This window comes from Sapajus apella, unplaced genomic scaffold (assembly GCF_009761245.1).
Source record: "Sapajus apella isolate SASKATOON/1434 unplaced genomic scaffold, GSC_monkey_1.0 scaffold20, whole genome shotgun sequence".
NCBI classification, from domain to species: Eukaryota; Metazoa; Chordata; class Mammalia; order Primates; family Cebidae; genus Sapajus; species Sapajus apella.
The window spans coordinates 4,686,121-4,702,316 of NW_022436960.1; positions in this window are offsets into that span (position 1 = coordinate 4,686,121).

Genomic DNA, 16,196 nt, shown 5'->3' on the forward strand with positions numbered 1-16,196 from the left:
CTTCCTTCCTTCCCTCCCTACCTCCCTCCTTCCTCTCTCTCTTTCTTTCTTCCTTCCTTCCCTCCCCCCCACCTCCCCTTCCTTCCTTCCTTCCCTCCCTCCCCTTCCTTCCATTCCTCCCTCCTTCCCTCCTTCCCTCCTTCCCTCCCTCCCTCCCTCCCTCCCTCCCTCCCTCCCTTCCTTCCTTCCTTCCTTCCTTCCTTCCTTCCTTCCTTCCTTCCTTCCTTCTCTCCTTCCCTCCCTCCTTCTCAAATGTACCTATTTGAAGAGGAGGAAGCAGCTGCTGCTGCCTATTTTGAGAAAAATGCTAATATTCTTTGGTAGCATCATTTAACATTTTTAAGAAGTATCCACTTAGCTTTAAAAATGTGGTTTGGTAGAAAAGGTTACATTTGTTTCATGCTTTTATAACAGCCAGTGTGAGCAAGACAGCAGTTGGGAGAAGGAATGATTTGTTTCCCCGTGTGGTGTGTTGATTATCACATCTTATTACATTGTATTTGGAGATAAAAAATCACTCAGGAGGGCAGCGGCAGGACTCCGCTCACCTCCTCCCTCACAGGTGCCCTTGGAGGCATGCTTTATCTTCGGCTCCTGCTGGCTTGGTTGTATCTGCCTACGCCCAAGCTGACTGGACCCATCTTCAGAATACGGAGGCAGTGGGGAGGGACTGGGAAGACTCCTTGCCCCAGAACGTGTGACAGACTAGAACAAGATATTTTAACAAGAACAACTCTTATGGCCTTTTACAGCAAATGTCCTTTGCTGGGACCTTGCATGCATTCATGCCCATTCATCAGTCACTAAGGACAGTCCCTGACTCACCGTGGGTACAGTTGGGATTTTTGACTTAAGTCAAAATAGAAACTGTTCAATAGAAACTGTTCTTTGAATTTTGATTCATAATTCTTTTTTTTTTTTCTTTTTTGAGATGGAGTCTCACTCTGTTGCCCAAGCTGGAGTGCAGTGGGCGTGATCTCGGCTCATTGCAACCTCCGCCTCCCAGGTTCAAGCGATTCTCCTGCCTCAACCTCCCGAGTAGCTGAGATTATAGGTGCCCGCCACCACACCCAGCTAATTTTGTATTTTTAGTAGAGATGGGTTTTCACTGTGTTGGCTGGCTGGCCTCCAACTGCTGACCTGCCTCAGCCTCCCAAAGTGCTGGGATTACAAGCATGAGCCACCACCTCTGGCCTCATAATTCTTTATAACAACATCATTACATGTTATATTGCTTTATATTATAAATATATGTAAATATAAACTATATTATTACATTTGGGCTGGGCATGATGGCTCATGCCTGTAATCCCAGCACTTTGGGAGGCCAAGGTGGGCAGATCGCTTGAGCCCAGGAGTTTGAGACCACCCTAGGTAACATGGCAAAACCCCATCTCTAAAAGAAATACAAAAATTTGCAGGGTGTGTTGGCAGTGCCTGTAATCCCAGCTACTTGGGAGGCCGATCTGGGAGAATCACCTGAGTGTGGAGAGGTCAACGCTACAGTGAGATGAGATTGCACCACTGCACTCCAGCTTGGGCAGCAGTATAGCACCCTGTCTCAAAAAAAGAAAAAAAATTCTCCAAAACCCATTACCATAAAAGCAGCTTTGTTTTAGCTCATTTTGCCTAACTATAGGCTAATGTAAGTGTTCTGAGCTCACTTAAGTTTGGCTGGGTTAAACTATGAAGCTAAGTAGGTTAGGTGTACTAAACGCATTTTCAGCTTATGATATTTTTCAGCGTATCATGGTCTTATCCGGACATAACCTCATTGTAGGTTGAGGAGCATCTGTATTTTGAGCTTCTCTTTTATGCCTGGCTCTGGGATGGATGCTGTAGACATCCATTTGTACTCAAATGAGACATGGTCCTGTCCTCAAAGCACTCACAGCCTAGGGAGGGAGGCAGGCATCGGGACAGACAACCAGACAAATTTAGTAGCCAGTAGGGTAGAGGTGAGAAGAGGATGCTATGGGAATTCAGAAGAGGCACCTTCTTATCGAAGGTGGGGACCGTGGGAGTGAGTCATTCATTTCTTCAATCTCTGTTGAGACCCTAAAATTTATGAATGTGCTGGTGAATCTGAGGTGTTAAAAATAGACATGGCTGTTCCTTAGGATCAAGTTCAAAATAAATTATTAGGTCTCTCTTTTCTCTCCCTGCCCTTTCTCTGACGTATAGACATACGCACACAGCCCAATCAGAGACACACATACACTCACTGCACATTCACAGACGCATGCACAATAGTTAAGAGCTCGACTCTTTTCAATCTATAAAGGTGTGTGTGCACGCATGCATGCGCGTGTCTGCAGTCAAGACAGTCTTTCAGGATCAGGACCAGGGCTGTCTCAGTGGAGGAAGGGCCAAACGGTATTCAACTAGAGGAGGTGGAGATCAAGAACTCTGGTTATCCAGGAAGTGCCACCACTCTGGAGGACCTAATGTGGTTTAGAGAGAGTGAAGCTTGGGGGCAGAGACGAAGGGAAGTGCAGCAGCTGGGGGCTGGGGGCTGGGGAGGCATCGTCCTCTACGTGATGGGGGAGCTGCAAAGAGCACGAAGGGCAGCTGGAATATGGCTGGATCCCATCCTTGAGTCGAAACCCCCACATGGCGGCAACTCGTCTGTCTCTGCTCGGTGCTGGACTTCAATGACCTGCCTCCTCTACTATAGAATTTTGCTTCAGATATCTCATTTTTGTATTTATTTATTTATTTATTTATTTATTTATTTATTTATTTTTGAGACAAGGTCTCTGTCAGCCAGGCTGGAGTGCAGTGGCACGATCACAGCTCACTGTAGTCTCAACCTTTCAGGCTCAAGCGATCCCCTGTGCCTGAGTCTCTCAAGAAGCTGGAACTACAGCGACCCATCACCATGCCTGGCTAATTATCTTATTTCTATAGAGACGGGGTCTCCCTATATGGCCCAGGCTGGTCTTGAACTCCTGAGCTCAAGTGATCCTCCCACCTCAGCCTCCCAAAGTGCTGGGATTATAGGCATCAGCCACCGCCGCCAGCCAGACATCTCCTTTTTGATGCTGTAGGCTGAAAAGCTGGGTCTTGGTTAAAGAAATTGTGAACAGAGTTTACAAAAGGGAGGGCCTCTGCGGCGTGTGGGTGAGAACTGGATGGGATTGGGCTGGGGATGGTGTGAATGCTGGGCATTCCCTTGACCTTGGCAGCGCCCGCAGCACATGCTGCTTAGAAAGACGGACTGTGACCTGCTCGCCTTGGAATGTCTGGAGGGCTGGGAACTGAGGGGAGGGTTGCTTGGCCAGCCCTTCCTTTTCCTTCCCCTCCTAGCTCTCTCCTCTCCCTTCCCAGGACATCCACAGCTTCTCCAGTCTGAGCCTGGGACCTGGCTCCTCCTGCCTAAGCTGCCTCATGGATCAGAATGTCAGGGAACAGAAAGACCAGGGGCTCCTAGACTTGAGCTGGAAATTATAAGACCGTTGATTACAACATGGAAGCAGAAGGACAAAGAGGAAGTAAACAGAAAACAAGGGAGAGAAAATCAAAGGGGAAAATATATAAGAAAAAATCGTGGGACAAATAGTGCTTTATATGTGGAGGGGCCATAGCTGTTGGTGTCAACCAGCAAAGCAAGAGAGAATATGAAGCAGTTTCATAAGTTGTTCTGGTGATATGAAAGCAATTCCAATTATAGCAATTTATAAAAATCAGTGTTTATATTTGCATATTGCTTTGGTGCAGTCTGAGGGTGGGGGTTGCAAAGCTCATTTTAAACTGGGAAAACTGAGGCTCAGCTGCTGCCTGATAATCTGGGTTAATTCTGCTAGAAGTGGAAAGTTGGCCTTGGGCAATCAAGGGCACAGTGGCCTACAGCTTATGTCCAGGAGTTATCTGTGCTAAAGAGAATAAGAGTCCTGCGGGAGGGAGCCATGCAGATTTGGAGGAATGGAATCTTCCAGAAAGAAATGGACCTGAAAATGGGTTGGGGAAACTCTGGCATCTTAAGATCTTGGGCAAAATGCTCTTATGTCCCATTTCCACAGAGGCAAAACAGGTCACCAGGCACAGAGAGATGGAGGCTACCTGAGAGGGAGGGAGGAGAACCTATGGAAATAAGCTTTTTCCTCCTCCTCTTCTGCTCAGGTACACAGTGAATTCTGAGACAACAACATTTCTTTATCCCTCTTCTCTTGCTCTGCAAACAATTTTCTGCTTCCACATGTAACTCTAGTTAAAAACTACAGACATTCAGGTGCAATTGTAGACAGGTTTGTGGTGAAAGTCAAGTTCATACGTATTTGCCTATTAAGACAGGACCCTTAAATCTCCAAGCTGGGGGAAAGGAAGTTAAGTCTTTAAATGCACGTGTACAAACTTCCCTGTATAACTGAGATTTTCTGTAGCTCTGGCTTTTATTTATGGATTTATGCAGTTCACTTTGACAAGGGGGATTATTTTCCTCTCTGCCGACTCTAGCTGATTGATTCAATGCGCCTGCTCACTTTCAGATACGGCCACAGAAGCTGTGGCATAACTTTTTGTCTGTATTTAAAATTGGGAATACAAAATGGGTTTAAACTTGAATATTTCATCGAGACATTACGTTTTATAAGTAATTTATTTGGGAAATACAGGCCTCTGCCTAGGCAGTGTAGATTTTGAGTGACTTGATGCTTGGAGTTACTTCTGAATACTAATATCAGTTGGCCATACATATTCTGAGATTTTGTATAACCTTATCACTGCTAGAGACTTAAATAGCCATGAGGGGATAAAGCAAACACTTTCCTCAACATTTATATCGGGATATTGGTTTTCCATGTGATGACTTTAACTAATATAATCTCAGGCAAGGAAAACAGCAACATTTACAATGAAGACAACTCTGTTAATCCCAAAAGATGTTGGATGCAAGACTTAATCATTTTTAGGACCATGGAAGTTATGTGTGCAGAGTAAGTGTAGATTTCTCTTTTCTCACTAGTTCACACAATAAATATTTCCTCGATTTCTTAAACATGGCAGCTTCAGAAGTTTGGTTTAGCAATGACTTAGCCATGCCAATTCTCATCAATACATCCTGTTTAGAGGGTGAAGCTCATCAAGTCCTGGAAAAAAAAAGCCTGGGCATGGTGGCTCATATCTGTAATCTCAGCACTTTGGGAGGCCGAGGCAGGTAGATTACTGAGGTCAGGAGTTCAAGACTAGCCTGGCCAACCTGGTGAAATGCCATCTCTACAAATAATACGAAAATTAGCTGGGAATGATGGCAGGTGCCTGCAATCCCAGCTACTCGGGAGGCTGAGGTGGGAAAATTGCTTGAACTTGGGAGATGGAGGTTGCAGTGAGCCGAGATGACACCCTTGCACTCCAGTCTCAGTGACAGCGTGAGAGTCTGTCTCAAAAAAAAAAAAAAAGGCATGAGGATTGGTGGATTGGAGTGAGGGAACTGGTTCCAATTAGAGCCTTGACATTCTGGGATCACTTCCTTTCCCCGAGGATCAATTTCCCCTCCTATAACCTTTGAACATTTTATAATTGTCAACTGGAAGATGACTCTCATTTTAAATGAGAGAGGGAGCCTGGCATGAGGGTAGGGTAGGGTGGTGACAATGGATATTGCATAGGTTGAGTTGTGTCCCCCAGAAAGATACCTTAAAATCCTAACCCCTGGTACCTGTGAAGGTGCTCTTCTTTGAAATTACGGTCTTTACAGATATAATCAAGTTAAGAGGAAACATACTGAATTAGAGGAGATCCTATTCTAATCTGACAGGTGCTCTCATAAAAAGAGGAGAGATGAAGTCAGAGACACAAAAAGAAGGCAGTTCAGAGACTGAAGTGATACAGTCACAAGCCAAGGAACGGCTGAAGCTACCAGAACTTGAGGAGGCCAGGAAGGGTCCTGCTTCAGAAGCTTCAAGGGAGCATATTCCTGCCAACACCTTCACATGTAACTTCTAGGCTTCAGAACTGTGAGAATAAACTTCTGTTGTTTTAAGCCATCTTGTTACCACACTTTGGCAGCTGCTCTAGGGGTGAGTAGCATCGTGGCTGGAGCTCTGGAGAGAGAGATCAATCAAGGTACCAGCTCTTGAACCTCCCAGGCTGTGTGACCACCAGGTAAGTTACGTCATTTCCTTTAGCTTCTGTAAAGTGGGGATGATGTAACTATTTGCCTCAGAGGATTGCGTACAGGTTAAATAAGCGATGTGTGTAAAGTGTTTAGCATGATCACTGTGTGCATGCGGGTGATTGTGATCTTGTCAACAATGGGCATTTTGTTCGCCAATGTTCAGGGTTACAACCCTGGTGGCAAATGCACAGTAGGAGACCAGTACAGACTGGACTGAGTCAATGCAAATCATTCCATTCTATTTAAACAAGGTATTAATCTTTCAGCTCTCTGAAGTACCTGTATGTGTACCGGAAGTCCACTGTAGAGGAAGGAACACAGAATTGAAAGTCTGAAACCTTAGATTCAAGCCTAATTTTGACTGCATTAGTTACTGTGTGACCCTGAGAAAGTTGCTTGATGTCTCTGATCTTTATTTGCCTCTGTCAAATGGCATTAATAATTAGGACCTCACAGGCTAGTGGCATAAATCAATGAGACAATGGTCATGAAGGGTTTGTTAAACTGTAACTTCCCAGAAGTTGTCAGTTGTTCTTGTTACTGGAGCTTAGCATAATGTCCAGTGCAGAGTTTTCTGCATAGAAGGGACTTAATCCAACCAATATCTATTAAATAGGATTGTGTCGGTCTGGGTACTCCTGCATCTAATCACAGTGGTTTTTATAAGCGTGTGATTTTCCTGACTATACCTATTTGTTTTGGTGAGGACATATTCATCTCAGTGGACCGATGATACAGGTTTTCCCTAGACATGAAGTGACTATGTGAATTCCTGGTAAGAGGCCCTGAGAAGAGAGCTCCCTGACTGAGCACCCTGAATGCCTGAAAAAAGAGGTGGGATTTCCAAACCTTTTCACTGGCTCACGTTTTGGATTAGCTTGGGAGGGAATATGGCGGCATGGTGGCTGGGCCAGAGAGTGGTTGAATGGAAATCCCAGAGCTCATGTGAGCTGCGGAAGGCCGCCCGCCAGGGCCTTCTCAGAGCAAAAAGCATTTCCTGTGCTTTTCTGGCCGTCTCCCCGGCCTGCCTCCTCCCAGGCTGCCCCACTAAGGCCCAGGATTGAGGCCATTTAGCTTCCGTAAATACCAGTTTCATCATCTTAATCTCCAAGAGATCATGCTTTTTGAGTAAAACAACTGAAGCAGAAATCTTGAAAACTTTAATTACGACGGGCTCGCACTGCTCGCTTTGTTCAAGGCCAGATCCTCAAGGCAGGGAATCTCTGTGGCAACGTGAAGGGTGTGGGCGGTGGCTGATGCCTCTTTTGTCCGCCCCTGAGCTCTCCCTGTCTACACTGGCCATGGCAAGCCCAGGGGCTCCACGGCAGTGGGGAGCAGCCGCCCTGTCTGGCTATGCTCTGGGAATTGTTCAGGGGAGAATTGAAGGCTAACAGAAAGGCAGCATTCTGACACAGGTGGGGCTCAGGGCTGGCCGGCATCCTACCCACACCCTGGAATTACCCACACTGGCAGTTGACGACTGCACGCAGTATCTGTCATACCTCCCCAATAGAAGCTGACCTGGGTTTGGCCATAAAAAGGCTGTCAGGAGAGGAATCTTTTATGTGAGGATCCAAAAAATAAACTTAGGGCTGGAGAAATATCTCCCAGAATACATTCTTATTTTCTCCCATCCAACAATTCCACAAGACAACCCTGGCTTGGGCTGCCATGGACTCCACCCAAGATTCATCTGTGGCAGCCGTCTTAAACAAGAGCCTCAGTGGATTTATCTTTCCCCTCATTTCGAATGACCTCTAATTATTCTTTTCAAGCACAATTTTAACAACTTCTTTGCATGTGCATCTAACCATAAGCGGTTGCACTTAGATTTAGAAGTAAGTAAGATAAAATCTCAGAAAGCCAGGCTTCTAGAGGCTCTTGAAAAGACCTTTGTAGTTTATCCTTGTGCTTTTACAAACACTGGACTCCAGAACCTACATTGCCACACAGAGACTCCCTGACACTGACTGATATTTGATAAGTGCCTTCGACCTGGGGTCTCAGTATCTGTGTTCATGCCCATAGCCTGACCCTTGGCTGACTACGGATTCTAGTTCTCTGACCTTGCCTCTGTTCAATTGCATTTTTATCAGCTCTATCCCTGGGTTCTACCCAGAAATGCCTTCCCTGGCCACATCCATACCTGCCTTGTCTGCTAGGCTTGGACACACCCTGGGCCAGGACTTCACAAGTTCCAAGTTCTTGATCTATAAAATGGGGTTAATCTGATCTCCCTACCACCTCACTCTTTCTCTTGGAGGATCACACTGAGTGGTGAGTAGTCAGCTCTGTGAGTTATTTCTCAAATGTGGCCACCTCCTTCTGCCTGATACTTTTTCTGCAGTTCCCTTTCCTTGGATCTGTGCATGAACTCCCTCTTCACATCGTCCAGGTGTCTGCTTACGCTTATTGGCCCCCTGTCCCTAATATCCAAAACTACACCCCTCCCCTATCTCCTTAATGCACTTCCTCATTCACCATGACCAATCACTGCCTGGAATTACACTACTTACTGATTTGTGTTCTTGTTTAGTGTATGTCTACCCCCCCAGAATGCAAGTGTTAAGCAGAGAGAGCCCCTGACTGTCCAATCTTCACTGCATCTCCATCTCCTGGTCATGGCCTGCAACAGAGATGATGCTCAATAAACACCTGCTGAATGCGTAACTACATGAACAAATGACCATAGTGACCATTGTGGCCCCTGTCCATGTTGGCCATCACGCATACTGCTTACAGGGGTGGGGTCCAAAGCCATCATGGAAAGCGAAGGTTGAACAAGGCAATGAGCTCTTGAAATCCCTTTGGAGGCCACCATGTTGAGGCTGATGGGTCATCTCTCCCCCATCCCCTCTAGTTTTCTCCAAAGGTGGAGCATTCTACTGCTTTTCTGATAGAAGATCAGAGGCAGAACTAGGCCATGGTTTTGGATCCAGGTTGCATGAGAAATGCCCATTGTTAAGCACCAGAATCACAGCCTCCTTGGTAAGATGTTCACATGTGTTGGAACTGGGACCTATTTAGTATAAGAAGCCACAACACCCAAGTCAGGCACACCTTGGGACATATTCTCTTTGAGTGGAATAATAGACAAAACCCCCCAGGCAATTTGATCTACAACATTGTGATCATTTTCTCCTGTCCCTGGAGCCCCGTGCCTATAGTAACTTTATACATGAAGCCATACCCCTGTGCTTATTCTTAACACTTTATCTGCCCCATTCCCTTAGTTGTGGCTCAATCTGGTGAAGATGCTCTTGGAAGATGGCCTTAGTTCCTCCAATAACTCACCTCTGTGCCTCAGTGCCCCTCCTCTCCAAGATGAAGGCATCCTTCCCTAGCTTGTGAGCCTTGAGCATGGGGACATTCTAGCCTAGGTTTTGCTACACAACCAAAGTGAGTCATCCATCATCACTGACTTATTTAGGGCTATTTTTCTGAATTTTTTTCCTCCTTCAAATTGCGACCTCTGCTGCAAAGACCTCCAGGCACAGAGACAATAACATCCTTCATTAAAATATTTAAATCAGCTGCAGCAGCAGTAATAACCAAGATGAAACCTTAAAGCACAAATTGCCTGTAACAGAGGCACCTATTTTGCCAAAGGGGCTTGGAACGATCTGGATTTGGGGTGCTGGTGATGACTAAACTCTTGTCAATGGAAAGGATCTCCGATTAGCATGAGGTTCTGTGTTTGCAGTCTGGGCTCATGATTCTTAAACATTTCCCAAAGATCACCAATCCTGAGGCTTATGAGACCTTTGCTTTTAGTGCCAGAAATACAATTCTCATAATACGATAAAAACTGTTACTTAAGATAAAACTGATTTTCACGCAGTTATCTGAAAAAAAGCATCACAAATAATGGTTGTTTTAATTTTTTTTTATCAAAAGATTGAATTTTGCTGTACCTCCTGAAAGCAAGTAATTCTCAGTTGATAGAATCTGGGATTAGAACAAAGACCCTGGTAAGTGATGTTTGAGAAATAAGTCCAACTGGAAACATGAAAACGTTGTGAAAGCATTTTGGAAGATAAATGAGCAAAATATTTAGTGAAGTCTAAAGATTGGGAGGTGGTTTTGTCAAAGGGTCAAGCACAAAGTCTCTGGGGGAACAGCGGCCTGCCTGTGTACCGTGTCCATGACCTTTGACGGGCGGCTCAATGGCTCTGAGTCTCGGCATCTTCATCTACAACATGAGGCACTGTATTTGCGCAGCCTGACTTTCCTCCAGTTCTGAGTGGGGCTGACTATTGGGAGACGCTGCCAGAAGGTCAGAAGGTCGAGGAAGGAAAAGCCTGTGTGCTTCTCCCACTCTCCAGGGTCGTTCCCGACAGCGCTTGTGCCCCTCTGTGTTTCCAGCTCCGACTGGGAAGTGTCTCCTGTGGCTCTAGCTCCCACCAGATGGCCTCTGCCTCTGGGTTCTGGTAACACCATCTCCTTTCTTGGTGGCAGTGGCTTCCAACTGTTACTAATTCCTGGATTCTCTCACTATTCTCTTATTTGGTTCCTCAAAAATTCCATGGCCTGGCTGGGCGCAGTGGCTCATGCCTGTAATCCCAGCACTTTGGGAGGCTGAGGTGGGTGGATCATCTAAGGTCAGGAGTTCGAGACCAGTCTGGCCAACATGGTGAAACCCCATCTCTACTAAAAATACAAAATTAGCTAGGTGTGGTGGCAGGTGCCTGCAATCCCAGCTACTCAGGAGGCTGAGGCAGATGAATCGCTTGAACCCAGGAGGTGGAGATGGCACCACTGCACTCCAGCCTGGACAAGAAGAGCAAAACTCCATCTCAAAAAAAGAAAAAAGAAAAGAAAAGAAATAAAGAAAAGAAAAGAAAAAAGACATTCCTGTGTATGCAGCTCCCAGTATCTGACTCTCTCTAGTTGAAGCACCTGGAGTAATTTCTGTCTTCATGACTGGGTACTTCCTTTTAAACTCCCTTTCTTTTCCTATCTCCTTCTCTTTCTTCCTCCCTTCTGTTTATTTATTTTTCTTCTTTTCTGCTCATTATTTAAATTGGTTATGGACCCTAATCCACACGAAGGCCTTTCTTTTACTTGTATTTTAGGTCAAATCTAATTTCCTAAATGAGGCTTTTCTTTTTGCCACCTTCAACAGGAATAATTACTCCTTCCTCTTTACTGCCATGTCTTCTGTTAAACCTCTTTCATAACAAAACATAAGGATCACATTTATTTAGTTTTTTTTTCTTTCTTTTCACCTGACTTCTTTACCAGACTGTTCCTTATTCATGTTTGTGTCCTTGGCTTCTGGCATGGAGCAGAAATTCCTTATGTTATTGAGTTAATTGAAACAATATTACCCAAATGATAACAGCAGGTGTTGCATTGAGCACTGAGGATGCAAAGGTGTCTCTAGACTCATCACAAGCACTGAGCTCCTCCAGGGTGTAGATTCTCAATTACCAGTCCTTGAATAGCTCCATTTCAGCTTAGCTTTGCCCCATTCCCCTCCACCAGCTAGGCCTCCACCTGTGGATTTGGATTTTCTTTGTTTTCTTGGTGGAAGAGGATCAGGAATAAGAAAGACTCCATCCTGCATCTGCTCTGGCTGCCCATGGACTTACAATTTGAATTACCTCTTTCTGGGCTTAGCTTCTGATCTCCACATCTGTAAAATAAGGCATGTGAGTGGAAGCAGGATTAACTACAGTGCAAGGACTCTTAGGGTGTTCCTGGGGGGCTTCGAGTAGATTGCGCGCTTTGGGAGTTATGGAAAACTGGTTGGATGTGTAAGCATATACCCATTTTCCTAGGGGGAAGGTCCACAGCTCTTAAAACAGCCCATTTCAGCCCTGCTATTTTGTGAGTCTGAGAGTCCTTGGCCTTCACTGTGCAGGCCATGGGTAGCCAAGAGTGGCTGTGGGGGTAGGGGTAGCTCCCGCAAGGGAATGCCTGCCTCCTTCAGAGGAGCTCTTCCTTCGGTTCTCATGGAACCCAGGGAAGCACTTCAGGATATTGTAATTGTTCCCCACCACCCCATTTTTAAAAAGCACTGTACAATTCATAAACTATCTGCCTAAATAAATGTTTATCTGAGCACTGGGCAAGAAGCCTGTGGTATCTCCGTGGAAAACGAATTATTTCCTTACCTTTGATGAATGAGTATTTATGGGACTCAAACTCGCCAATAAACCCATCCTCCTCTTTCCCTCTCCCTGCCCCTCCTTTTCCCTTGAGGAAAATAAAAAAAAACCTCTCCCTGTCCACCCAAGCCAGATCCTAAGAAACAAGGGTTCAGATTGTAGCAGCTTCAGTGTCTGTGTGTACAGCCCTCTGGAGGAAACCAAATCAGGCCAAACCTGAAAAGAAAATCCACAAGGTTCTCCACAGAGTCCGTGTGGTCAGATGGCTGCCCAGCTATCAGACCTGTGGGTTATCCTTGAAAACTGCCTGCCATACAATCCATCCATCCAATGAGTCAAATGTCAAATTCCTTGACTTTACTTTTTTTCCTCTATCTGCTCTCATTTGGAAGAAATAACTGGCATCATAAAATGTGTCTGATCCTTAAGCATAGATAACTCAGGTAGTTGAGAACAGAGCAAGGAGTGGTTTCATTATAAAATGCAGAAGAACTATTTTGCTTGAATTTCCCAGGGTAGACACTGAGTCAGCAGGGCTTACATTGGCCTGGTGATCCTTAGGAAGCCGTTTTCCTCGTACAGGGTCCAGAAGACCAGGAACAAATGGCACGGTTGTTGTATCTCAGGATCAAGTCCAGTGGGGATGCAGGAAGAGCCACTGGATAAAGACTTGGCTTGGAATTTTCTCCAGAGAGAAGACAGAAAGACACATTTTCAGATGTGAATGCAGAGGGCAGCCCCTGGAAGCACAAGATGTTTGCAGGCAGGGAGGGCCGTAATTCTCTTCATTCTTGGAAAGGAGTGGGAGAACACCATCAGGCAATCGATTAGGCTAGAGGTGAGGAGATCAATACAGCAGGTTTGGAGGCAGGTGGCAAAGAAGGAGACAGTGACGTTGGCTTTACTGAAAGCTCCCCAATTCTAAGAATAAAGGGAGGTCTGATGGTGAGAAAAGGATGGTTAATCTGAGATATTAGGTCACGCTGGACACAATCCAATGGACAGCTTTCTAGGTAATTCCAACCTCTCTGGAGGTCAAGGTCCCCAATTATAAGTTGATATACATAATTTCCATTTTTCTCCTACTCCTCAAGAAATAGTTTTGTAGTGAGACATGAGAGAGAATAGCCATCAAAGCCTTAAGGAGATTACCTGGATACAAAGCAGTATTACTTATGACCTTCACAACCAGAAGAGCAAGAAGGAAGCTGGCTGCATGGACACATGCCCTTAACACTCTGCTCAGCGGCCCTGGTGTCTGGTACCCACACCAGGACAGTCAGCATGTCCCTGGCTTCTATGGTCAGAGGGCCCTTGGGAGAAAAGCCTGTTTCTCCAATTCTGGAAGTCTCTCCTCCTTCCCCATCTCTTTCCCTTGAGTCAGCTATGGTGGAAACAACTCCTCTCTTATGCCAAAAAAAATGGTGACTAACTTTTTAATAGGGCAGCACATAGTCCATTTTCACTGCTTAACCAACTTACATTTTCAAGAGATAAAAATTTTAGGGGCAAAGTTAAAGGGGATGAATTCAATTCCTCAAGCATTCCCCGCCCCCAACCCCTGCCTTAATATACACCCACTTGCTTTGCTAGGCCTCATCTTATGCTTCTCATTTGTGTTCAAGTATTCATCTTAGCAGTGGCTCTGTGGAGACCTAATTTCCTTTGCCATGTTGAGGACAGACAATTATGTTCTGTAAACATTCCATTTGCTATCAGTGCCTGGAGTATGTTCTGGTTAACCCTCAATCCTTAAAAGCACCTTAATTTGAAGTAATTCAGTGGACGAGGGAGTTATTTTGGGGTCCACTCTTTGGGGGTTTGTGCCGACAGTGGTCCAAGCTTGCCCTCCACATGTCTGCTGGAGGGAGGCTGGTGTGCCAAGGCTAGTCCAGAACCAATTCAAACACAAGCGCAGAAGCTAGAGCTTTCTTCTCTGCACAATGGCTTTGCTGTCAGCAATGCACCCTGACCTCTGATTCCAACATGTTGCTTCAAAATACAAGGGGTGGTTTGGGGCATCAGGGAAGGATTTCTTTTCTGGAGTCAGTGCTGGTTGACTTTAGTCCTTGTGGGATGGATAGAGTTTGCACTAGCAATGAGTAAGGAGAAGAGCTTTAATGTGAAAATCCCTAGTATGAACATGATTAGTAATCAATAACTAGCTGTGTTAGAAAACCGGTGGTGTGACTAGATTGGGAATTGTATGGTCCCCGTCAGAGCAATCTCTTAGGGCAGTGCAGCCTGATTCTAGCCAGAACACGCTGGTGATTGTCAAAACAGCACCAGGACCCAAGCAGGTATGCTTATTAACAACTGGTGGTGGTAGCTGGTCTGCAGAGGGCCCTGGGAGGACATCGAGGGGAGAAGCTGGACCATGTAGACAGGCATTAGATTGGGAATTACCACACCTGGGCTCTGATATTGTCCCTTTACCACCAACACAAGGCGCATGAGCTTAGCTGAACGCTAGGTCTCAATTCCTCTCCTGGATCTCCTAGGTGGAAGTGGTTGTCCCTAATTTGAGTGTCCCACACTTGATGACAGGGACCCTTAATCACTTGGCAGCAGAGTCTGGCTGCAAACTCTGAGGGCAGCAATGTTGCCCCATTGGCCTCTGCCTCAACCTCCTTGGCTGGCCCACTTCCCTTGGCTTCAGCTACCTTAGGACACAGTGCTTGAACACAGGGATTGAGCGAAACTGAGTGCCATTGAATGGAGGACTTGCCTGGCGTCAGTAAATGCAGGCATCCTGACCCGACTCTCCCTGAGTCTAGGAAAAGTTGGGAAGCTGGTTTGTATCACCATGGTGAGGGGGTTGTGCGGTAGTGGGGTGCTGACTCTGACATCTCAGAGGTGACATCTCAGCCCTGCCTCTGTGCTTTCCCTGACACCATATCGGCCCCACCCTCGCTCTCCGGAATCACACAGCAGATCTGATATACCCTGTGGAATACAGAGACGCGGACTGTCATGCAAATGACATAAAATCATCATCTTGACCTGATTTCTCCCTCTAGAACATTGTGCAAATGCAAATTCGCCAGCACCCTTCCCCATATGTGATGCAAACAATGTTTTTTTTTTTTTTTTCCCCATCTGGAAATTATTCCCTCTGATTGAGAAGTTCGAGTCCCTTCTGCTTGTAATAATATTATTATTTATAATTTATGTTCTTAATTTTTATAAATAGTGCTCAGTCACCATGGCAACAGAATCTTCACAAATCATTAAATTAAATAATGAGTAGTCATGATGCTTTGCACTTATGTTCATTTTCTTATTAAAAAAATAGATCTCCAAGTTTTTAAAAAGTCCTAATTAATTGGGCCCTTCAACCAGTATTTTCTGAAGGTGGGTAATGGGGTAAATGCCTTTTATCTTTCTGCTGCTTCTCTCTTGGAGTCAGGAGATTTCAGGGTTGGAGGGACCTCAAAGGTCATCTGGCAAAATATTTCTTAGAATTGGGGCCCCAGATTCCTACTTAGGGTCACCAGGGTTCTTGTTATGAGAAAAGTCAGCTCCCAAGCCTACCCCAGACCCACTGAAATAACATCTCTAAGAGCATTGGCATTTAAACAGCTTACCTGGGAAGTCTTCGGCATGGTGAACTGTCACTCATGCTATATTACCAATACATGGCCTGCTTTGGGATGTGACACCTCTGGTGCCAGGTTTCTCCATTTCAGCACCAATGAAATTCGGGACCTGCCAGTCCTTTCTTGTGGGCTGTCCTGTGTACTGTAGGCTTTTGAGCAGCATTCTTGACCTCTGCCCACTAGAAGCCAGTAGCAGTCCCCCACCCAGCAGTGTTTTAATTAAACATGGATCCAGACATTGGCAAAAGTCCTCTGGTTATGTGTGTGTATGTGGTGGGAGGCAGGGGGTGGGAAAATTGCCCCAGCCCTAGACGTAGAGCGCTCATTCTAGACTGGGGAAGCATGGTCTTCTTGTTTCATTTTATCATT